Source organism: Lutra lutra, chromosome 3 (genome assembly GCF_902655055.1).
Source record: "Lutra lutra chromosome 3, mLutLut1.2, whole genome shotgun sequence".
NCBI classification, from domain to species: domain Eukaryota; kingdom Metazoa; phylum Chordata; class Mammalia; order Carnivora; family Mustelidae; genus Lutra; species Lutra lutra.
The window spans coordinates 88,749,137-88,775,099 of record NC_062280.1 but is presented as its reverse complement, the minus strand read 5'-3'; the positions used below and the strand labels follow the sequence as shown (position 1 = coordinate 88,775,099).

The following is a 25,963-nucleotide window of genomic DNA, read 5'->3' as shown; positions in this document are numbered from 1 at the left end:
CCACATCTCAAGAGCTTTAGAAATACATAATTTTAAGCATGCTTTCTTCAGGTATTATAGACAAATTCAGCACAAGGAAGCCAGTGATTATAGGTCAGGGGTGGGAGCTCCATCCTGAGATAAGGTCCCGAGAGAGATGCGTTTTTCTTTCTTTACTCTCCCGTTTAAAAGTATTGTCTGCTGGGAGGCACAGCACTGCCTGCCTGACTCTGCCTTTAAACCAGCTAAAATGTTCCTCAACTAAGAACTTGAGACGGTGGTTAGAGTAAATTATTGGAATCTCTGTAATGTATTATCAGTAAGAACTGTACCTTTGAAAAAGTTTAAAAGTTAAGTATATTTAATGATGCCTAACATATTTTATTGGCTGTGTTTAACAAAAGGCACTATGCTGCAGTTGTTTTTGACAAGCATGAAAACATCACAGCATGAGACTGCAAAAGGAATTATGGAGAGAAATTACAAGTGATCCATCTCTCAATGAATTATCCACCTCAATAGCCCGCAGAACTCAGCTACCAATTAACACCTACTTTATTACATGTTGGGATGTACTTAATAACTTTCATGTGTTTATGCACTATTACCTTGACTGATGCCTCTTGTACAATTAGGCATAATTGGCATATCAATATGCAAAAGTTAAAAGGATTAACCCTCTTAAAACTAATGAGCATTTCTGTATCCAGCTGCTAAATGAGACAAAATTAGCATTTTTCACTTTTGGGCAGGATTTTATCATGCAGTTTCTCATTGTTGATATTACCTTGTTACATAACTTTAGTTTGGGGGGTTATATGCTGGACTGCTAGAGAAGAGTTTTCCAAAGTTAAATTAGCTATAATTATCCCAGCTTTTGTTTCCGCATTCTTAGCCTGGGCAATATGTATTCCTCGATAAGGAACAAAAATAAAAGTTACTTTTGGTTATGTGTACTCAGTGCATAATTATATAAAAGGGGTATTTTAGTGAGGATATGTCATTTCACTGAGAAAACTTGGCTCAGAGCTACTGTACTGAAAGCCTGCCACGGCACTAATTTTCTTTCTGTCTCAGTTCTTTTCATCTCTTTTTTCCATGCACAATTTTCTGACTAGATACTGACAGAATGTAAAGTATTTTGGCATATTTATTCAAACAAGCCTGTTAAAGATATCTGCTCAAGCTAAACTAAGAACTTGATTTTTCAGAAGTTGGAGGTTGGGGTGAGGTCAAGGCGGGGAGATCTTGAACTTAGGAGAGGTGGGAGGAGGTGTATTCTAAAATGTGTGCACGTGTCACACATGGCATGGTTTGTTGTAACAGAGACACTTACATTTAATCTGTACAGAAAAGAAATTAGGACTACTTCAAGACATATACATATATATATATATATATGTATATCTGTTTTGCATTATATTTCATATACATGGCACTTATATACTACGTGTCCCCTGGCATAACAGTTATGCAAATCTAATATGGACTTACTGGAGTATATAACGTAAGAATCTGATATTGTATTTGCAACAATTTAACTTGTTACAGAAAACGATAAAAGGTTCTCGGGTCTAATCAATTGTATAATTTTGTCATTAACGCATAAAATCCTCCTCATTATTGCATTCAATTAAAAATACTGCTAACAGGACTGTGAACTTGGAACACCATATAAAACTTTCCTGAATATGTCAGAAGAGCCTATGTTCTTGGTATCTTAAACAGAGGAGCAGTCTGAAATGCCAGGAGAAACATTTATTCGACTCTGTGCTATGCAAACACAGGTGAATTTACTTATTACTTTGAAGTTCTCATTACCTAAGGGCTGTGTGGAAGCATTTCAGTAAAGCAGGTATTAATTCTCCATTAGTATTTCCCTGGCAGTATGCGCCATTTTCTTTAAACACCCAATGATCATGTTTATGTAGTTAATAAGGCCACTTTGCTACCTGGCCAATGTTGGAGAGGTGGGAAGCTTGGGCACGGGAGGAAGTGGTTAGCCAAATTGCCTCTCTGTAAGAGATCTGGAGACCTCTGCTTGGTGGGGAAGGAACGCTCTTTGGTCTCAGTGATTTGTTGTCTCAACCTGAGCACCGGAGTGAGACCTCTTAAAGGTGGACTGATTATTTGCCCAAATGTGCGAAACACAGAAGCAGACGGCTTCGTGAGCGTAAATGGGGGGCAAGTGAAGTGTGCCTCTTTAAGGGCTGAAAGGCTAATGTACAATCCAGCAAATAGCTACTGGGGAAGGTTTAATGTGGCTTTGATGCTATTTATAAGAGGGAAGCTCCAGCCTACTAGACAGTTTAGAATAGATATTAATGAAGAGTTTAAATAGCCAAATCAGGAAAATTGCAGACATAGGATTTGCAGACAGGAGCAGTTTCGGCATTTAATGCTGGTGTCTTAAGCAGCCACATGTATGAATATTCACCGCTTCCTTCTTATAAACTCCACAGAAGTGCAATACTTTATTCATGGCCCTCGTGGACAGGGGAATATCTTCTTATTACTGTTAGGATAAGGACTTAGTTTGAGCCATTCCTAAACGCTAACGTACACGACTCTTTCTGCTTCCATTAACAGACTGTGCGTGTTCATTTTTCTTTTTTAATATATTATAAAGAAAAAGAGGAAACAATTTTCTTTTGTTTCTTACTTCTGTGATTATAGGATACTTGCCAAAGTTGTGGCTAGCCAAAAAGGCAGACATAAAAATTGCTACTAAAAATATAAGCCTTCTGTTTAGCAGAGTTTTTGAGAAATATTATGAGACTGTAGGACTTGTCCATGTTTACTTCAAATCACGCTTATAGTTAGGTTTGAGGCTTTGTTTGTATAAATTGTCCTGAAGTGGATCCTGATATTTAATTAAAATGACACTAAATCACATTGAATTGATAAGACTTGGCATCTCAAACAAAGGTAATTGCCCGTATTGGTTTTCTGCAAAAATAGCGCTGCTTGGAAAATGTGCAGCCAACACAGACTGTCAACTCCATTTATAGATCAATATGTGAAAACCATTGATCAGGCAGGCATGTATAACAGTAACACTTTGCATTTATTTGTTGTTTTTATACCACATTAAGGCTTACAGGATTATAGGCTTCCTAAATATTTTGACTTCCTCATAAATATATGATCTGTTGCATGTTAATTAAATGAGAGTCTGCAGCCATTTCTAAAATTGTTTTTAGTTTGATGATTTCCTTTTATTGCTGTGGATCGTATGATCTGAAAATGGATTAGTTTCCTTCTGCATAAAGATTATTAAAGCTTATTTTAATGTGTCCTATTTAGTGTAAGATGTGGCTGCCTTTTTGCTTTGAAAAATATAGATACAGACAATTATTTTCTCTTAGCGAGTGGCTGATCTTTTTTTATTAACTGAGCATTCTCAGCGCTCAGGGTAGAATTATTTCCTGACATATTTTGCACACTCTGTAGATAACGGGTCTTCTTGATTTCTCCTGATAGAATGTTTTTGTTTTTTTCCCCCCTTTTCTTTTTATCTAGCTCTGTAGTACAGGCATCTGATCAAATATTATGTAGAAAATAAACTGATCATCTCAATTAAATTCTAGCCACACACAAATATAATTTGAATTCTATTTTTCTCATTCAAGAACAAGCCTTATGAACTGTTCTTGTACACTGCATTCTGCAGTTAAATCTTTCTTATCTCATCATGTAAGGACAGTGTTTTGTTCCTAATCTTTATTGGACTATTGTGGATGACATTTGTAAGCCATTTTGGTTTATAAGGGAAAGCTAGAGGACAGTGGAGTGAGACTCTCCATAGATCCAAACCTCAGATATGACTACGCAATAATGTGTCTTCCACTGCAATTTTCTTTGCCACTGAGAGGTCAATTTTGTTGAGAAATCTTTTTATATCCTCTATATACATCAGGAGCGCTGCTTTCAAGACAATACTTGTCTTTATATACAATACTAAAGCAGGAATAAAAGAAACCGGATTTCAGGAATAGAAAAAAAAAATACTCATGAAATCCAAGGGTTACCTAAGGTGACCAGTGTGCTGGTGACAGACTCAAAAGTTTATTAGCTAGAATTTGGACTTTTACATGATCTGCGCTCGTGGATGGGGGTAGGGGGTAGTTGAGATTTCTTGCCTTGTCCTTGCTCTCTCACGTCAGCTCACGCAGTGCAAGGTTTACCTGTCATTTACCAGCATACACTGGACTTGCCAAAGGCTCGGAAAGTTTACAATGACTGGGGAGAGTCTGCGCTTCAGAGAATGAGCGGAGGCTCTTGAATTCACGTTCGTGGCTGCGTCGTTTTCATTTTAACTTGAGCATAGCTAAATTTGTTTATAATCTCCTACTGATTGAACATGGCGCTGAATGTACATGAGATACATTTTTTTAAAAGTTAGTCCTCTGATTACTAATTTGAATCCAAAACTCTAACCTTGTTAGCATCTGGACTTATTTCCATAATAACAACCCCTTCAGAACCTACAAAGTAATGAATAATTGACAACAAATGAAATGTTTTGATAGTTGTCGGCACAAAGCATGTTTAATGTTTTGTGTTGCTTCCTAGCTAATTATGTAGATGACACATTTGTCAGACCTTGACTGCCATTAGAAACGTGTTTCCAGAGGGGAGAAAAACAGGCTATTCATAGAGTAATTAACTAGAATGCTCAATGACCTGTGAGAGATTCAAATCACTGCCAGTTCAGACATTGTTTTGTTACAGAAGCAGAGGGGTAATTAAAATTCCAAATTACAGTCCTATGATGGAGCATTTGTTTGTTGACAGTATACTCTTACTCTAGTTTGTTAATTCTTTTTTAAATTGCTTCTAATCCATTTTATAGCTTTAGGAGTTCCGTCTTTGAATTTACTGACAACTAATATTATGGTAAATTGTACTTCAATGGAGGACTGCGGTGCCTCACAGTTTCAAGGGAGCACAAGGTGGGTGGGACAAAGCAGCTCCTTCCCTGAACGGACATATCAGGTGCTGTCAGCAGGAATGCCACGAACTTGGAACATCTTGTTAAATGCTGCGCCTCCAATTCTGTATTAAGGGAAATGTCCCGGCAGAAAATGCGGAGATAAAAGGAAAGCAGTGACGAACGTCTTTGGAGGAGAAAGAAACCTGGTCTCTCACTGAGAAATGATGGATTCAGGGGTAGTGCTCCTAAGGAAGAGAGAGGAGTTGGGGCTGAGGGTGACTTGGGGAAGGGTGTTGAGTTTCATGCAGCAGATGCAACAGTCTGCCGGAAAGCTCTCACAGATCACTCAAAAAGGAGGGCTTATTTTGCAGTAGTACCTTCCCTCTCAGGTTGGTAACAGACCTCAGGATAATAGGTATTACCCGTGAAATTTTTCAAGGAATTATTGGCATGGTTTACAAATCCAGAAGGCTGACATAGTCTAAAAAATTCAGCTCAAGTGAAATATTTACTTAGGTTGCTGAAAGTGAGAATATAGTTTTATTAAAATGATCTGACAGAAGTCACACGGTGTTTGATGCAGGCGAACTGACAGAGGCATCCAGTGAGCGTTGATTATCCCGAAGTCACTGTCAGCTAGGATTGATTTTCACTTTCTCCGTTTATGTAACAGTTCCTGTAATACAGCTGACCCCGAATCACGTTACCTTGTCATTTCTCTGCATGGATCAAGAAGAGATGAGCTGAAAATAGCTAGACATTGACCTTGATCTTGCCAGAAAAGTGAGAAGTGACAGTGGGGTTTTTCTATAGTTCATGTACAAAGATGAAGGCAAACTGTTCCTCTGTTGAGTTCACTGTCGCAGCACAAGGGGGCAGAGCAGTACTAGAGATTACAGGTAAAACAGCTTCTGTAGCAGCATGGAAAGGCTCTGAAATACCACGTTAGAGCCAGAGGTCTCATTTTTACATCTTAGTGTAGACATAAAGGAGAATTACTGATGAATCAAAATCTCAGGTCCCCTGATGTTCATAATCAGTAATCTAAAAGTGTACATTCTAATTAAAAAGAGGTTACCTAATACTCGGTGTGGCAGCAACTACGTATTCCGCTAAATTATTTGCAGCACCTCTTACTTAATTCATATTATACTCTTCCCTCGTGAAATAACTTTGGAACCATAGTCAATATTATTAGGAGATTTTTTGGGCAAATTCCTAAGCGGATAGGTGTCATTTTAGGTATAACTGTATCAGAAGATGGGAACAGTTTTTATACTTACTAAGTATCAAAATCCCAAGACTAACATCAGACAGAGTTCTGATGTGCGCTTGCAAAGAGGTAATGTGCAAGCTGCAAAACGATGTTTGTCCCGTGATTTACATTTGTCTACACCTTGTAAGTTTCCCCTTTTAATATTTGTCTTGGTTTTCAAAGATGTCCTTTAATAGATCATCATTATAACCTTGGTTAATCAAAAACACCGTATGTTGAACACTGTCCTTTGCTTGTGAGCCCCTAGTTGAGCTAAATCATTGTTGTATTGATGCTGAATGTTTCTCATAAATGGCACCCAAAGCACTTGCCAACTGCAGCAGAGAACTGAAGCAGGTTGAGAAACAGAAGAAGAACAAACACTGATTTGATTATCTCCTAGGTTGTAAATGCCTTATGTAATGGCAAAATAGCATCTTTGCCTGTGTGATCGCACAATAACATTGCAAACCTCCACAGCAACAAGATCCATTCTTGCATATAGTGGATACTTTCTCTCTGTGTACACAGGCACACACATATGAATCTTTTATACATATATATGCGTATAATATATAGACACATCTCTATATCTCTACAGATATAGATGTAGATGTAGATATACAGAGAGAGATGTATAAAATATTTATATATTTAAGCTCACACACATATACATCTATTATACATATATACATACATAGTATATATATGTATATCTCTATATCTCTATAGCTATAGATGTAGATACACAGAGAGATGTATAAACTATTTATATATTTAAGCTTATTTTTATATTCTGGGACAAATAACCACATGCATACATTTACAAGCTGAAATATCAAACTGCTTCAAGACCCCTCTTTTGTAAATTTAACTCAGGATGAACGGACAATATGAAGATCTGAGAAATAAGTAGAATTCCAATATGTTTCAAGGATGGAATAAGTTCGAGCACATTCTGCTGCTAAGAGTGAGGTTGAAAATATTCAGAATACCTGGGTCATCACAGAAGTCTGTAATATCTCATTTTGGGCCTCCTGTAGAAGAAAATAGGTTTGTGTTTCAAGCGTAAGGTCTCCAACTTAGAAGATTTTGATATGCATGTGTCTGCGTGTGTGTGTGTGTGTGTGTGTGTGTGTAAGGGGGGGACGTATGGTGGATTTACAGTAATGACTTGGTGTGTCTAAAACCACATCTTTGAAGGCAGTCCTGAGGACCATTGCATTCCTTTAGAGTCCTTTGCATTCCTGCCCCTCAGAGCAGACAGAAGACCTCCTGGGTGCCCTCTCTCAGGTGGTAGGACACCCACGCCTAGATGGTTGATAAACTTCTGCCTCTGAGGTCAGGGCAGACATAAAGGTGTTGGCTGCTAAGGCACTTCCCCCAGAGTGGCTTGTCCCCCTCCCTTCACTGTGTAAGGCTTCTAATAAGGGACTCCCGTCCCTGATGTGTTCAGATTCGGTTTATTGTTACCATCTGTTTAATTACCTTCTCAGGTTTGTGTTGAGAGGCATGAAAGTATTTTATCCAGCCTCTGAATCCCTGTGTTCCTAAAGAGATGTGGGTAAAGTACTTGTCAGTTTTCAAAGAGCATATTAAAAACTGATAAGCAGAACCATCTCCAAACAATACCATATAAGGAAAATGCATTATTTTTTACATTAATGCTTGTTGCAAGTAATTAGCAAATGTACAATGATGTGGCACTCTTCTAGGAATGATGCCATCTTCTTTACATACAATCTCATATGCTTCTCCTTTGAGGTGATGGATTTTTATGATTCCCCTTCACTTCCAATGCACTGGCAATAAGTTTATTGGGGGAAGATATTGGGGTTTGAGTTGTGATAGAATGTATGATTATCATTTGTCAAACCGGTTTAAGGATGTGCAAAAGCGAAAGAGAAATCGTGTACTCAAAAAACAAGAATAGAATCTTTGGGGAAAGGTGAGAAAAAAAAGAAAAAAACAGGAAAATCAGAGTTATTTTATTGTTTTCCTCTTCCTATTATTATCATTATTGTTATTATTATTGTTGCATCCCACATTTTTTTCTTCCTAGAGCAGCACCAGCATGTTGTTTCTGGTGGCCACTGTAGTTACCATGATATGGTACATTTTCCACATGCAAATACCTTTGATAAGAAGAATTACACCGGCTAACCTTCTCACCCCAATTATGTTTGAGTTATTTCATATACCAGTGTTTGGGTGAAATTTAAAAAAATAAAACGAAACAAAACCAAATCCAAGTGTTTAAGTATCAAAATATTTTAAAGGTCTGATTGTGAAAACCAAAAGGAAATAAATCAGGTGGTTTTACTTCCTAAATCAAACAAGCAGCCAAATGGCTACAAATGTTTCATTTCTATTTATCCCTTAGGAAGTGATTTCAATAACTGAACACTTCCCCCAAGATTCCAAGATGGTATTAGATTGAGAATGTGTTTGAAAGCGTTCAGAAGTGGTAGTCTTGTTTTTATGTCAGTGCCCTTTTACAAGGGCCAAAACAGAAACAATCAAAGTACCATTGTCTTTCTATTCCTTCATGAAGAAATCAGTGTTATTCTTGCCTCACGATCACATATTATTTCTGTGGAAGAAGAGGAATAGTGATGACACTAACTTTCCTCTGTGACTTTCGGTCACCTGACTCGTTTTCTTTCCCACGGGCTAAAAGGAAGCTGTAGTTTCAGTATTTCCAATGAGAAGGGACATGTGTCTCCTTGCATTGAATTGTCATAGATCATATCATGTAGCACAAAGTGACCCAATATAGGAAGATAGGAAAACAAAGTGACAGTTTTGTTTGCTCCGATATAAACACTATCATCAAAATGTGGGGGCAAATTCTGGAGCCCCACAGCCAGATTGCAGGAATTAAATAGCTGGAATGATATTCTGTACTTAAATAAAATGTATTCAAGGCATAGTCTATAACCAGCAGTGAAAAGATAATGAACAAATAAGCTTAGCTCAGGTTAGACAAACTGAGTGCAACTACTCCCGTTTTTAAAATCCAGGATAAAGTGAATTGGCTGATACTTGATAATACATCACCCGCTGTGGTCTTCCCTATTGATCATAGCCTGACAATGGGTAACCTTTCATGGCAACTTTCTGTTTTACCATGAATTATTGACAGTGTTAATGCCAATAACACATGATCAAATAGACAGGAAAGAAGTTTACATTCCTGGATGTGCTATCCTTAACCTCCCTGCTTTTAATATCATAGTTTAAAAAAGAAAATATAAAAAGAAAGAAAGAAGACATTTTCTTTCTTGTCTTGAAAACACTGATGAATTAGCTTTTACTTTCACACAGATTATTAATGTGATATCCTTGTAATTCTCATCTACAACACATTTTGGGCAATAAAGCGCCATATTTAAGGGAATATTAGAATGGTCATTTTTACCCCTGTGTCCTCTATCTTGTATAACAAAAATCCTGGTGTTGTTACTCAAATGGTATGTCATAAGGTCCCTGAATTAATAATTTCCTGCTCACAGAGTTGTAATCATCCCATCCTTGCCTTCAAAATTCCCATGGAAAGGGGGCAAGCCGGTGAACAATGTTCATTCATTCATTCAGTAGTCCCTTATTTCATTCATTCAATAGATATTTATTGGTACCTACTGTATGTCAGAGACTGCTTTGCCCACTGAGGGTACAAAACAGAGAGTCTTGGAGGATACTTTTTTTTTTAATTTTATTTAAAAATTTTATTTATTAGAGAGAGATAGTGAGAGAAGGAATCCAGGCAGGGGGAGTGGAAGAGGGAGAAGCAGGCTTCCCACTGAGCATGAAGCCTGACTCGATCCCAGGACCATGGGTTCATGACCTGAGCCAAAGGCAGACGCTTAAGGACTGAGCCACCCAGGTGTCCCTTGGAGGATACATTGAAGTGAGGTAGTGTCCTTATCCTGGGTAGTAGCCTCAGCTCAGTCCACTCGCTTGCTCACTTTGTCCCCATTCCTCCTCACCCTCAACACTAGTATTAGTATCATGTGCCTTCCACCTTCTCACAAAGATTGTATACAGTATTTAAAACTGGGTCTGTAATCTAAGAGACCTTTACTGTCACTTCTGGTAGATATATTTCTGTGGATTGTAAATCTCAAATGAGATACCTTTTTTAAAATTTTGGGTTTGTGGTACTCCTACCTGATTCTAACCTACTTTACACTCTATTTTGCATACGTTGTGTGTGTGTGTGTATTTTAAGATTTTTATTTATTTATTTTTTGAGAGAGAGAGTGAAGAGCACAAACAGGGGTTAAGGGAAGAGGGAGAGGGATAAGCAGGCTCCCCGCTGAGCAGGGAGCTCCCCTTCTGACTTGATCACGACCAGATGCTTAACCAACTGAGCCACCCAGGGACCTCTCTATTTTGCATAATTTGGCCAGTTTGTTGTGTCTTAACTCCTTTGACATACACAAGTTGTTAAAGTACTTTCTTTGGTAACAAGTCAAGATGCAAGTATTTTTATCTAGTTAAATAAAGAATATCTCTTTCATTCATCCTTTGTTCTTATTCCCCCTTTCATTTCTTAATAAACCTTAATGATGCGCTTTTTTTATTGGAGTCAAAATAATCTTTATGGATAAAAATTAAAATGTACTTGACATCTATGGCTCTTTGTGCATTCAACATGAAAATCGAACACAGACCCAATTTAGACTTTTATAGAGCTTTCAAAATGTTCACCACGTTCTTGACTTTCAAAAAAAATTTACTATGACCTTTGCTGTGGGTCTCTTGCTGAACATTGTCCTCCAAGTAGCTATGATTTGTGGAATTTTGTGGGGTTGGAAGGGATGATCTAATTTACAAAGCTGCGTAAGCAGTCCATCATTAGCGCTGTTTCCCTCGAAGGGGAACATTCCATTATAGCTCTTAAAACACATTGCCAGACATGACACTACTGTGTACTTGTACTAAAACAAAGGTTGATAATACAGACCATGAAATAAAGACTGGAGAACATAGGCTCAGTTGAAATATGAATTATTTTCAGGCTTACTTTGCTTAGGAAAAAAAGAAAGAAAGAAAGAAAAACATCCTTTGAAGAGTAATTTCTTCAAATAGACAAATTAGGGAAAAATACAGTAACATCCAGGTAGTGAAATGAAATAATCAGTTTAGATACTTAGCTCCCCCTAAGGCATGGTGATTCTTAGATCTTTCTGATTATTTACTCATCCACAGAATAGGCTCTATCCAGACCTCACATTTCCTTATTTCTCATACGTGTGCTTAACTAGATAGCGACCTTGCTAAGAGAAGGGGCAAGGAAGCAGGGATTAAGTTCTGGATGCATTGAAGAGAATTCTCGTGTACCTTTTGACTGTGAATCTAAGCTTCTCTCTGCCCAGGCTGTCCTTTCTAAATCTGAGTTCCCCAGCTCCTGCTTAACTGAAGCCAGTCTTGGAAGATCCATGCTTTCCAAGTTCACCGACTTGAACTCTGAAAGCTTCCTTCTGCCTGTACTTCAAGGACCTGTTTAAGGACAGTATTGACTTCGTATACACTATTTACGTACTGTAGTAAGGATGAGTCTAATGCAGGGGTTACAAATAAGCAGCTGACCCAGTTTTGTCCACGAGCAGTTTATTTTGTTTGGCTGGGATGATTTTTTTTAAATTTTGAACTTAAAAGCCTGTAGTTGGAGTTGTGTCTTCATTAATTTATATTACACGTTTGGCCGTGAATACCTGCTTGGTATTTCAGTTTGTAATGTTAAAGTTATTTCATTGATTGGCCTATTCAACAGTGAGAGCATACTGAGGCAAGTCAGAAGATGACAATTGTTAGTTATAAATTTGGAAATTCAGAAGATGACAATTGTTAGTCATACATTTGGAAATGTAGTCCCTACCACATTTCACTGACAGTGTAAAAACATTCTGTTATATAGCTAAATATGAATTTTCTTATTCAGATTTTCTCATTTGGGTTTAATTTCAATTTTAGACTCTTACATTATTATAAATTAACAAACATCTTGCTGCCTTTTATACAACACTAAAAAATAACTGTGATTATCTATGGAAATGGCGTTCTCTTGTCACCAAGTTATAAATATTCTGTTTATTCTGGGTTATCTATGATTTAACTTTTGTGGGTTTTTGTTAAATTGTTCTGAAAACTTGATGAGAGGCTACTTTGTATTTAAGTGAAGCAGTGCGCTTCTAAATCTTATAAAAAAGAATCGTACCAGGACCTTAAAAGTGAGAAATGATGCTATTTAACAGTCCACAGTATTATACAAAATTTAAATCAACTTAGATTTAGTTAGTCATCTTATTACTTACCATTTACTTTACATTCCTACTAATTAAACTTAATTTGAAGACTTTTAAACTTTGTTAGAATTTGTATTTCTTTTTTAGTGGGTATGTAACATCCCATAAGAACTGAAACATACATAAAAATGAATTCCACTGTCTCAACTCCGCTTCCTATAACCAAACATTCTTTTTCTGAAGCATTTGCTTTACCAACTCAGAAGCTGTGTGCCCTTATGGAGAGAGATTAGGTTCACACGAGGAAGGAAAATTATCTTGGAAACAAACATCAAAGTGCTCCCAGAGATCTCTGGATTTGCACCTTGTATGCTTAATTCAACCTAAAGACCTGTTTTACTTGGCCCACATACTGCATTCACCTTCATTCCCTTTAACTGAGCTGACATTTTAACATTGTGAGCGTTCACATAAAAATTTATATATGTGACATTCTCTCAAAAGAAATCAGAAAGTCTAGCTTTACCAGGCTGGCCTCCCGATGAGCAGGCAGGAATGGCTGGAAGTGAGTAGCTGTTGACCCATCTAGATGGGACAAGTGCCCTCTAGTTCAGAGCAGTTGGACTAGAATTCCTCCACCGGGCCATGTCACCTATCTGACATGTGAGTTAGCAATTACAGCTGGAGCCTATGTATTCCAGCCTTCCTTTCCTGCCCACTAAGGATAAAAAGAAGCTGAGTTGTCATTTAGAAAACTATAAAATTCACATCTACTTTGAGTATGACTTTCCAAGTTGCCTCTTCGAGGTGGGAATAGGTTTTGAAATAGGAAGCAATGGTTCTTTCATATGTTCAGGTGCTTATCTACGTAAGTGAAATTTCATAAAACTTTATCCTTTGCTGATTCCCACAGACACTAATTAGTGCCCCTGGGGCACACATATTTCCAATGACAAATCAAAGACTCAGTCATGGGGAGATGTGGCAAGCCTCTGTCCCTGGAGTGGCCCCTCCGGGTTCAATCAGAACAGTCAGTGGCTAGTGTCATGAAGAGGTTGTAATGCCCCTATTTGTTAGTTATGAGTTTTACATGTTCAGTATTTTGACCAGTAATATTTGACTCTAGCCGGGATTAGAATTATTTTTAGGTAATGTAAGCCAGGCATGAATCATGCTGTCAAGGAAATCTACATGACGGTTAACTTTGGAGTGTTTTGCCACTCTGTGGGAGCCAATAGGAGTCTGATTATGAACATGAAGCAGATCTGGGCAGACCTCGAGGACAATCCTGGCTCTGCCTCTTATTTACTATGTTACTTTGGGCAAATTTCTTTTTGGGCACTCTTATACATATGTTTAAATTAATGAAGACATCAGTTACCTATAGAAAAACAAAGATTAAAGGAAACAACATATATAAAATGCTAGGTATGATACCCGAGCACCTAGGAATTGTTCAAAGCCTATAGAAAATCAGTTAGAATTAAGCTTCTCATTTGTATGAAGTCCTATGGGCAGGTCTGGCTTTGTAGCTTTGGGGTGCCCCTCTGCCTTTGGGTCATCACCTTTCAGTAAACAGGCTCTCAAGAGTCACCTTATTCTGAACCATTTTGATTCGAACCACTAGAGCTCTTCCTACTCAACCTATTGACTTATTGAAGCTCCTGATTCTTAGACAAATCTTCTCTGATATGTGATAATGCCTGTGAGGTTCCATCATCAGCTATGACTCTAGTTAGCTCTTACCTTCCAATAATACCGATGTTTGCCATTTGGGAGCATCTACCATGTACTTGACACAGGGCTAAGTGCTATAACAGTGAAGATCAGATTAAACCTTCATACCAACAAATGAAACAGAGATGTGATTCCAGGAATGCCTGATACCAAAGTGCAACCTTTGGCTGTTCTGAGCAACTGTCTGTATAGATCTTAACCCTGAAACCCTATCTTGTAGGTCCAATACTGAGATTCTTTTATGTTCAATCTGGCCCAGAGACCAAGTAGGATCAGATGCGTATTCTCTTTTATGCCAACTAAAATTCAATTGAACTTTAAAGAACCAATTAAAACTCATTCTCTTACTCAGTATTTTTATCTGGCTGGCCTTTCCCTCATCTGAACTCATATAGCAATTATCCATTTGATTAATTATGTAATTATTCATTATGCACAGCTTTAGTATATTTCTATATAATTTATTTTGAAAATTTATTAGCCTTTACTATTATTGTTCAACTTTTTGTATTTTAACATTGCATATCTCCTATTAAAGTGAAAACTCCTTAAAGGCAGACATTATAGACATTATGTTTAACCTCGACAGAATCTGGCTGAAAACAAGTTATATATATACACACACATACATATATGTACATATACATACATATGCATACATATACATATATATACTTTAAAAGTTATTTAAACTTTTAAAAGTTTAAAATATTATGTGACTAATAGCATCTAATGCCCTCTTCTCTACTTCCTGAGCAAAGCATCTCTAAAGACACAGAAGGGGCAAAAACACAAGAGTAAGAAAAAATTAGAAGCTAGGGATATCATAATTATAAGAATGAAGGGACTGAACTGAGGGGAGGAAACCCCATTAGTCCATCTACACTTTGTTTCATGAACAGTAAAGTCATCATCATATCCATTAAGGATAAAAGAGGTTCATGTCTTCAACTGCCTGTCTTTTAATTCAGAGATGGCTCGTGTGCCAACGAAAACTCAGGCAAGAATTCCTCTACTGCACAGCCATTGTTTTCTGAAACAGAATTCTGTTGCCCTTTATCCATTCTTATCATATTATAGCCACACAGAAACTAAACTCCCAGAAAACTCCCCAGTAATGATAGTAGGGGATGGGCAGTGGGATAAGGCGTCCTGGGAACTATAATAACAAGCATGTTGCTGAAGACAGAGCTGGAGTTACACCAGGAGCACTAGTAAAAGGGCAGTGTTGGGACTTAATTTTATAGACATAAATATAATCAGTCCATTGTCCCAGAGGATAAATAAGACAGGGAAAGCTGGAGATGATCCTACCTGTATCTAGCAAAACTAAGCAGTTTGTTGACTAAAATAATTTGATGGAGAATGGCGGCTATCAAACAAACTGCCCTCAAGCCAAACCTAACTCGTGGAAGGGAATTCAGCCACCCCTCTGGATAATAAGTTCAGTTTAGAAATAGTCACATGAGCTTTTGTAGCCAATGGAGACTTCATTTGGCCCGAGGTAACAAAAAAGTGGACATATCAGTAAGTAAATGCATACATAAATAACAGGCTTAATTTTTTGTGTAACAATAATCCAGAGGTAGTGACCTCCCAACAGTTGTAGTGCTTACTAACCAAGATATCAAAGACACGGGCTTCTTTTCCCTTTCCCTCACTATCTTTACAATGTGGGTTATTTCCTGTTGCTGATCTTCTTACCGCCAGCAGATGGCTGCTTTACCTTTAGCATTTCAACTGCCTGGATTCCAGGCAGGAAAGACAAGCAAAGGGCAAAACTGTGCAAGCTGAACCTACCCTCTTTTAAATAGCTTTCCTGGAAAGCCAGTTCAGTGATTTTTGCTTCTATCTCGTTTTTCAAAACATTTGCTTCAAAGAAGAATGGGAAAAGTAATTTTTAATCAAGAGAGTTCACGGCTATGAACACAATAATATCAGATAGAAACGAGGCTAGTAAAAGATCAGAGTTAAATGATAGAGTGGATTAAGAGTGAAGCGGGCATGGGGACATTCCTCAATTGTATGTTGAGGAGTTTAGATTTTACTACTTGATGCATAAGTGTAGACCACTGAATCTTCTAAGCAGATGAGTCTCTCTGCTTGGTGGAGAATAAGTTAGGAAAAGAAGGGGCAAAAAAAGGGTGAATACTATTAAGGAGTCCAAACTATTCTTGACCCAATAGATCATGGTAGCTTGTGCTAGACTGATTGAATAAAGATATATGGAAGAAAGCAAGTTAAAGAATATTTTGAGCATAGAACTGAAAAGCTTTGCAGATGGGTTGATTGTGGGTGGCAAGGAAGTGGAAAGGCTTCTGGGTAGAAGAAGATTTTCTTCTAGATGGAGAAAATGGATTGATGATAGTGCCAGTCACTGAGATGGGAAGAACCAAGAATGATATGGATTTGACAAAGTAATTAGATTTAGTCAAATAGTTAGATTTGATTGTGGGAAGTCTGAGATTTCAGTGACGTATCAAAGTCAAAGCATCAAGGGCATAATGAATTATATGAGTTTGGAGCTAAAGAAATAGGTATTTCCCGGAGATAGAATTTTGATGCCAACAACAAACAGATGATATTTAATGCTACAGAAATAGCCGAGATCCAATTAGGACAAATGGTAGGCATAAAAGGAGGCCCAAATCTGCAGTTTAAGTCTGCAAAGAAATTTAAGGAGTGACTAAAAAGGGGGGTATGAACCAAGGAATGTCCATGGATTTTAAGAAAACAGTGATGCCTGAGAAAACTAAATAAATACATATATTTCACTTAAGTGCTTGTAGATTCAGTTTCTTTGAAGGCAGAAATATTTCCTAGGAATTAGGAATTAGAAATTAGGCAAAACTAGTGAGTGGATCTTTAGGTATTATGATCTAAAGATATAATAGTAACAGGCACGTTGTTTGTTTCATGTGTAGCAATTTATAGTCATATATGAATATACATCCATATATAATAATGTTTATCCTTATACATTTGAATAAAATCTAAGCAACATTCGAGATCTTTACATGTTTTAAATGTTATTTTTCTGCTCTTGGTAGAAGAAAACTCAAAATTTATTTTGCACTTTTAACTCCCAGAAAAGGTATCAGACTCTAGTTCAAGAGAAGCAATCTCTCATTGCAACATCACAAGGAATAAGAAAAAGTAAAAATGTCTGGAAAATGATAACTGGCTTCAACATGCAAAATAAATGTTCAAAGTTAGAATCAAAGGGCAAACATCAAGGTAAAGATGAAGAAACAAGCTACACACAGATAATAAAGATAATCCACAAAACTGAAAAAGTACTTTAATTTTGTCTTGAGTAAACTGAGTAGATATATTTTTGAACTTTATTTTTCATTTACAGTTTGCCCCAGGATAAAATGATAAGCTCTATTAATCAGAAAAGGTTAATGGCATATTATTTCTTTGGTAGATTGGTAACAGTCTCTGTACTAAGTTGTTTGTGACTTCTTTCCAAGTGTATTATTGTACCTCAACAGCAAATCACGTGAAAATGTCAGCCGTATGTTTGATTTTACCCACTTAAAGAAACAAAAAAAATCCCACAAGGAACATTATAAGATAATGGAATGTGTAAAATTAATCGTTTTTCAAGAGGTCTTTTCCAGTTTTATTCTCCTTGGTTGAATGCCTTTCTCAACTTGGCCCTCAAGATATGCATTCTCTCCTTGGAAGATGTGTTTGTGCTAGCTGTCCCAGAGCCCACTTTGAGTCAACTTGCATTTATCAAACAATTCCCTCTCATCCAAATATTCCCAGTGTAGTCACTACTAGCAACTTTCCTTTATTTGTACTCTCTATTTGTACCTGGTGGATTCTATATTATATTAATTCATAAAACCAACTCTGCCAGACTCCCTACGGTTACGATTATTAAGGCTGTAACTGAAATGATATCTTTCATATTGATCTTCAACCAGAAGTTCTTGTCCTGAAGCTTCTGTTTCACATTAAGGCACTAATGATTGTCTCCGCCAAATGAGCAGCTTTAATAGTCACAAAAAGCTGAATGAAAAGACTTTGATCATCATTTTTGAAAGTGTTATATTCAACATCTTTCCCATCCATAATTGGCAAACACTAACAAAGCTTTTTTTAAAAACAAACAAACAAAATGATTTAAAGAGACTTTATTTTTTTTTTTTTACAGAAATTATCTTTTTGTTTGTTTGTTTTTGTCAAGTAATTTTTGCCCTACACACTCTATTTGTTTTCTAGGTCACACAAAGACTGTTTGCCTATGGGTTCTTTTAAATATTCTGATTTTTAACTATTTTTAAATCTTTCTATAGGAACTGAAGTGTTATAAATTCAGTTGAAATGAGAGAAAGTAGGAAGCACTTTAGAGTGCCTATTTGATTTATCTGTTAAAAGAATTGGTACACATTAATCATTGTAGGCTCCCCCATGTCTGGAGGGACAGAGGAACTACTTGATGGTTCTTTCATATTCACATCTCCTCCTGGAAAAAGTAGAATAATGATTCTATAATGAATCCCCTATATAAACACAATGTATCCTGAAAAAATATTAACGATATTTTTGTAATTGATCAGATGGGAAAAAATCTCTTTGGGTATTAATTAGACATATAGCGTTATTCACTCAACTGCTAAAAAAAGTAACAACACTACGGAGACTTTTCATATCCAAGTTTTAAATCAACTTTATATTGTAGACTTAATTTTCCCTGGGAACCTGCAGATGCATAATTTGAAAATGGACACTCTGTAATGGTAGACTTATACATATATGGAAAGAAAACCAGAGAGGGTTAAAAAACATCAAGACTGAATTTTTATGGGTCATTAGCTCTTTAATGCATCTCAAGGGCTCCTAAACCAATGAACTGAGAGCCTTAGGAAACCTCTAGTCTGACCTGAATGGAAGAAATAAGGAAGAGCACAAGTATTACCAGTGCTCAATGCTATTAAAATATCCACAGAAGACTAATTTGAAAAGTATTAACCAGTAGTAAGTTAAGGCCCATCACAGATCAAAAGCTAGGTTTTGGGACAGGAAACAATTGGTGAAAGTAGTTGACAGATACGCAGGGTGGAAAGACTGGAAGTAAAGAAGGCTGCGACGGAAAATGACCTGATAGCCTTTTAAGGCCTGTGGTTCGCAGAGATCCTCTTGATAATGATCTGCTTCCATTGGTGTTTCTCCCCTTAGGAGACAAATGCCTGAAAAATGGAAATGCTGATGTCTCCAAGGATAGCGAGCAGGCTTCTACATAGAAGGAGGGAAGAAAAATTATCCCCACCAACGTTATTTTCAACTTCAGATCTTGGGGTGGCTAATGCGCTTTAAAGTCACCTTCATGAGCCACTACAACTCTTTTAAGGCTCCTTCCTTGACCTTAGAAATTAATGCGATATTTTCAGGGAGACTAACTACTGTAAACCTCTAGTATCTCTAGGAATATAAATGATGATCCTCTTGAAAACCTGACCTAATGCTAGATGTAGTTTCAAAGGAAAAAGAAAAAGCCAAATTCAAATCAAAGAATCAGAATAGATAACTATTTGAATAATAATGATAAAATTGAATACTATAATATGTAATAACTTAAAAATTAATATTTTATGGTACGTTAAAAATAAAGCATATATAACCATCTAAAGAAAACTTTTTTTAATGTTGGGAAGTTTCAAGGCAATCACTGCACTGTCAAGCTTGAACACAGTTGGGTTCCTATATCTTGAAATGTTCTCCCACATCACCAACTGATCATGTGAGAAAGAGAGATGACCTCATTCCCTTAAGCAAAATACTTCAGGATGATTTTGTCACAGTTGAAGGATTCACAAAGACTGTTTTATATTGATGGAAAATGTTAAGTGGGCAATGATGAAGGAAACTATTCTATTATTCACCTATATGACAAAAAATGTTTTTCCCCTTAAAGATTTGGTTATAGTTTTCAGAAGCAATTAAGGAAATTACTCAATAAGAATATACATCTATACTCTCAGGGTCCTGGGATACAGCCCCATTCTGGCTCCCTGCTGAGCAGGGAGTCTGCTTTTCTTTCTCTTCTCTCTCTCCCTCTGTCCCTCCCCACACCACACCCCCACTCATACTCTTTTTCAAATAAATAAACAAAATCTTTAAAAAAATAGATCTATTGCTTTGTCAATTTAGGAAATTTGTTCACATTATTCAAAAATAAGGTGTAACTGATACTTGTATGCAGGACATAAGCTATTAATAAATTAATCATTATCAATCCAAAACAAGTCTGGGCTTTGGGCAGCTGGTTAAAATTATTAGATGATAGCAAAGGAAATCTCCTTTCTCTTGTTTTCTCTCTCAATAGTAACAACTAACTAATAGGAAAATCTACATAAAAATCATCTTATACTGGTCAGGTCTCTTTTAGTTGCAAATGTAGAAACCCAATATTAACTAATTTAACTAGAAAAGAAGAAGAGAATTGGCTCCCATAGCATATATTAGTTATCTATAGTTGCATAATAGACCATTCCCAAACGTTAATTTAACTCACAACTCTTCAATTTGGGCAGGACACCGTAAGGAAGGTTCATCTCATTGGCTGGGGCAACTTCACTCAGACCTGGAGGATTTACTTCCAAAGTGGCTTACTCACATAACTGGGAAGCCAATGTTGTATTTACTGGAAGCCCAACTGGAGCTGAGACTTAAGGGTGGGGGACTCTATTCCTTCCACATGGGCCTTCTATGACCTCATTCAGTGTCTTCTTGGCATAGTACCTGGGTTCAAAGAGCTAGTATTTCAAGAGGACTAGATGGGAGTTGTATGATCTTTTATGTACTAGTTTTGGGAGTTATATACTGTCACTTTTGTGGTAGTTAGAGGCTTGCTGAATTCAAGAGAAGGGAATATAGATTCTTCTATTGCTTTCTTTCTTCTTCTTCTTTTTTTATTTGAGAGAGACAGAGAGAGAGCGCACAAGAACACATACAAATGGGAACGGATGACAGAGAAGAGAGAGAATCTTAAGCAGGCTCCATGCCCAGCACAAAGCCTGACTTGGAGCTTGATCTCATGACCTTGAGATCATGGCCTGAGCTAAAATCAAGAGCATAAGCAACTGAGCCACCCAGCCACCCCAAGAGAATATAGATTCTTAATGATGCGAGTGCCAGTGTCCTGTTTAAGAAGAACATATGGGGGCACTTGGGTGACTCAGTGGGTTAAGCCTCTGCCTTCGGTTCAGGTCATGATCCCAGGGTGCTGGGATCAAGCCCCCATCGGGCTCTCTGCTCCGTGGGGAGCCTGCTTCCCCCTCTTTGCCTGCCTCTCTGCCTGCTTGTGATCTCTGTCTGTCAAATAAATAAATAAAATCTTAAAAAAGAAGAAGAAGAAGAAGAACAACAACAACAACATATGGAACAGGAGATCTTATGGACACCTGGGAAAATAAAATTTGACATATAATTGACATTTAGAAATGCTCTGTCCACTATGGACTCTGAAAAACAACCTGAGGGTTTTGAAGGAGCGGGGGGGTGGGAGGTTGGGGGAACCAGGTGTTGGGTATTAGGGAGGGCACGTATTGCATGGAGTACTGGGTGGGTGCAAAAACAATGAATTCTGTTACGCTAAAAAGAAATTTAAAAAAAAAAAAAAAAGAAAAGAAATGCTCTGTGCCCTGCCTCTGCCTAATTACTGATTTCTTTTTCCTCCACAACACACAGTCTTTCTCAAAAAAGGGTAAGAGTTGACAGTTCATATGCTTAGAGTGGTTTATTGTAGAAGAAAAAGTTCTTCCCCAGTAGCTTGAGCCAGAAAGATTCCAGGTAAAGAATAATTGGCTTTGCTTTGGTTATGTAGCTGTTCTTAGACCGATGGCTGATCAAGTTGGGTGGCAGATAAGGACTTAAAAGGCCAGGTTATGTTTTGGACAGCACCCACCAATATCATTTCATTGGATTAGGAATGGCTATCCCTACTCTCATTAAAGAGGGATTGCATTCAGGACACAGAACATAAAGAATATTCACTACAAAATTTGATAAAAGAAAGGGGCTTTTGTATTTTCTACTTTTTACTTTCTACAGTATGTTCATTTGTCCATTCATTCATATACTTATGCATATAGATCCAGCAGGCAAAATTCTCCATCAATGGTTCTCAAAAGGTGATCTAGGCATCCTTGGGGGTTCCTTGCCTTTTGGGGGTATCAGAAGTCAAATCCATTTCCACAATAATTCTAAAATATTATTTGCTTTTTAAACTCTTATTCTTACATGAATATACAATGAAGTCTTCCAGAGGCTATGGGACATGTGATATCACAATAGATTAAATGAAGAAGCAGATGTGAGAGATACATGCTATCATCTACTAAGCCATACATTAAAGACATTTGCAAAAATATAACATAATGTCTCTCATATCACTACATTTTTCTTATTTCAAAAATAGTTATTTTCACAAATTCATATTACTTACATTACTAAGTAATTGGTTTATTCTTGTTGTGTTCTTAGTTGGTACCCTATACTGTCTTGGGATTTCTCATGATTATCTTCACTTTCTCCCATGGGCATGAGTCTATTGATGCTGGATCCTAGGCAAGGTTGCTGTGATTTTCTCCATTGCCCAAAGAAGGATTTCTTTTGAAGAGTAGGGAAGAAGAAACAAAGATTATATCCACTGAGCTAGACATCAGTGTTTTATATACATGGTCTCTTAATTTGTATGCCTTAATGCTGGATTTTAGTAGCATGGTAACTAACCTAAGGTTACAGAGCAATTGATGTTGCCTTGAATGAGGATGCACATGCCATTGTGTGAGTGATGCTGTCAGCCAGGAGTTTTTCCTCTTTTTTAATCTATTTGAGATTTATCCTTATTTATAGTCAACTAGAAGTGTGCAATGGATTCATCAGCTTTAGTTTGCTCTCACCAGTATGTGGAGTCGTCCCTTTAATTTGATGGGGCATTACCAGTTGCCTTTCTTGATATTTCCAGTATTGTCTTCATATGCTTTTATCGTTATCTCTTTTTTACATGCAAGACAAACCCGAACAGTTATTCAGGACTAAAAACAAGGGTAGTTCCTTTCTTTGGGCCTTTGTTCTTTCATTCTGGAATATGTTTTCCATCTGTGGTATTACTCAACATTGCTTTTCAATCCTAAACTGAGACCACCAATTTATTTACTTGTTTATTTTGACAATGACATTGGAGTGTCCAGAGGCTGATACCAAAATCCTAGAAGTAGGGTCTTAGGTCTTCCCCTTATTTGGAAGGGGAAATGTCTTCTGATTCCTTATGCTAGGTTGCATATCATTATGTAGGGCACCCAGGAAATCATCACCATTCCCAGTGCAGTGATTACAAAATTTGCCTGATCATAAGAATCACTTGGGGGAGCTTTTAAAAAAATACAGATTCTTTAACTCGATTGCGGTCTTACGAATCAAAATCTGACTTCTACTATTCACTAGGTGCCAAAGCTTACAGGTTTAAGCTAAACTAGCAACAACAACCACAACAACAATAAAAGCTAAGATTCATTTGTATGGCCCTGCCTCTGTTTTGAAATTCATCCTATGGAACCAGTTACACAACAGCATGCAATGTCAGCTTGCATTAAGAAGCTAGGAAGGTTGTGTGTCTGAGTGGTTCAGTCAGTTGAGCATCAGACTCACGGTTTGGCTCGGGTCATGATCTCAGGGTCATGAGATAGAGCTCCATGTTGGGCTCCCCACTCACTGCAGAGTCTGCTTGAGGATTTTCTCTCTCCCTCTTCCTCTGCCCCTCCCTCAAGTAAATAAACAAATCTTAAAAAAAAAATAGAAAATCTGAACATATGTCTTAGAAAATCTGTACTTTTTATTTCCAATTTTTTATTTAAATTCTAGTTAGTTAACATATAGTGTAATATTGGTTTCAAGAGTAGAATTTAGTGAGTCATTACTTACATATGACACCCAGTGCTCATCATAACAAGTGCCCTCCTTAACACCCATCACCCACTTAGCCCATTTCCTACCCACCTCCCTACATCAGTTTGTTTTCTGTAGTTAAGAGTCTCATGGTTTGGGATGCCTGGGTGGCTCAGTTGGTTAAGCCACTGCCTTCGGCTCAGGTCATGATCCCAGCATCCTGGGATCGAGTCCCGCATTGGGCTCCTTGTTCTGTGGGGAGCCTGCTTCTCCCTCTGCCTCTGCCTGCCACTCTGTCTGCCTGTGCTCTCTCTCTCTCTCTCTGACAAATAAATAAATAAAATCTTAAAAAAAAAAAAAGAGTCTCATGTTTTGCTTCCCTCTTTCTCTCCCCCCCCTTCCATATGTTCATCTGTTTTGTTTCTTAAATTCCACATATGAGTTCAATCCTATGGTATTTGTCTTTCTCTGACTTATTTTGCTTAGTATAATACATCCTAGCTCCATCCATTCCCTCACAAATGACAAGATTTCATTCTTTTTGATGGCTAAGATATATATATATATATATATATATATCTCACCTCTTCTTTATCCATTCATCAGTCCATGGACATTTGGGCTCTTTCCATAGTTTAGCTATTGTTGATAATGCTGTTATGAACATTGGGGGTGCATGTACCCTTCAAATCTATATTTTTCTATCCTTTGGGCAAATACCTAGTAGTGCAATTGCTGGATCATAGGGCAGTTCTATTTTTAATTTTTTGAGGAACCTCCATACTGTTTTCCAGAATGGCTGCACCAGTTTGCATTCCCACCAACAGTGGAAGAGAGTTCTCCTTTCTCCGCATCCTTGCCAAAATCTGTTGCATTCTGTGTTGTTAATTTTAGCCATTCTGTCAGGTGTGAGGTAATAGATAGCTCATTGTGGGTTTGATTTGTATTTCCCTGATGATAAATATTGTTGAGCATCTTTTTATGTGCCTATTAACCATCTGGATGTCATCTTTGGAAAAACGTCTATTCATCTTCTGCCCATTTCTTAACTGGATTATTTGTTTTTTGAGTGTTGAGTTTGATAAGTTCTTTATAGATTTTGGATGCTAACCCTTCATTAGATATGTCAGTGCCTAGTATCTTCCCTCATTCTTTAAGCTGCCTTTTAGTTTTGTTGATTGTTTCCTTCACTGTGCAGAAGCTTTTTATCTTAATTAAGTCCCAGGAGTTCATTTTTGCTTTTGTTTCCCTTGCCTCTGGCAACTCATTTAGGAAGAAAGAGTTGGAAGAGGTTACTGCCTGTGTTCTCTAGGATTTTGATGATTTTCTGTTTCACATTTAGGTCTTTCATCAATTTTGAATTTATTTTTGTGTATGATATAAAAAAGTGTCTAGTTTCATTCTACATGTTGCTGGGTTCCCAAAACCATTTGTTGAAGAGACTGTCTTTTTCCTATTGAAAATTCTTTCCTGGTTTGTCAAAGATGAGTTGACTATATAGTTGCAGGTCTATTTATGGTTTTTCTAATCTGTTCCATTAATCTATGTGTTCATTTTTGTGCCAGTACCATACTGTCTTAATGAATACAGCTTTGTAATATAGCTTCAAATTCAGAATTTTGATGCCTTCAGCTTTGCTTTTCCTTTCCAGAATTGCTTTGGCTATTCAGGATCTTTTGTGGTTCCATACACATTTTAGGATTATTTGCTCTAGCTGTATGAAAAATATTGGTGGTATTTTGATAGCCGTTGCTTTAAATGGGTAGATTGCTTTGGGTAGTATAGACACTTTAACAATGTTTGTTCTTTCAATCCGTGAGCATGGAATATTTTTCCATTTCTTTGTGTCATCTTCAATTTCTTTTATAAATGTTCTACAGTTTTCATAGTACAGATCTTTTA

The 25,963-nt window shown here is 37.2% G+C and overlaps 1 protein-coding gene across 1 annotated transcript in view; it reads left to right on the top strand.

The window, feature by feature from the left end:
• Positions 1-25,963, top strand: part of ARHGAP15 (Rho GTPase activating protein 15) — a 609,293-nt gene that overhangs the window by 29,757 nt on the left and 553,573 nt on the right. The gene's annotated exons all lie outside the window — the stretch shown is intronic.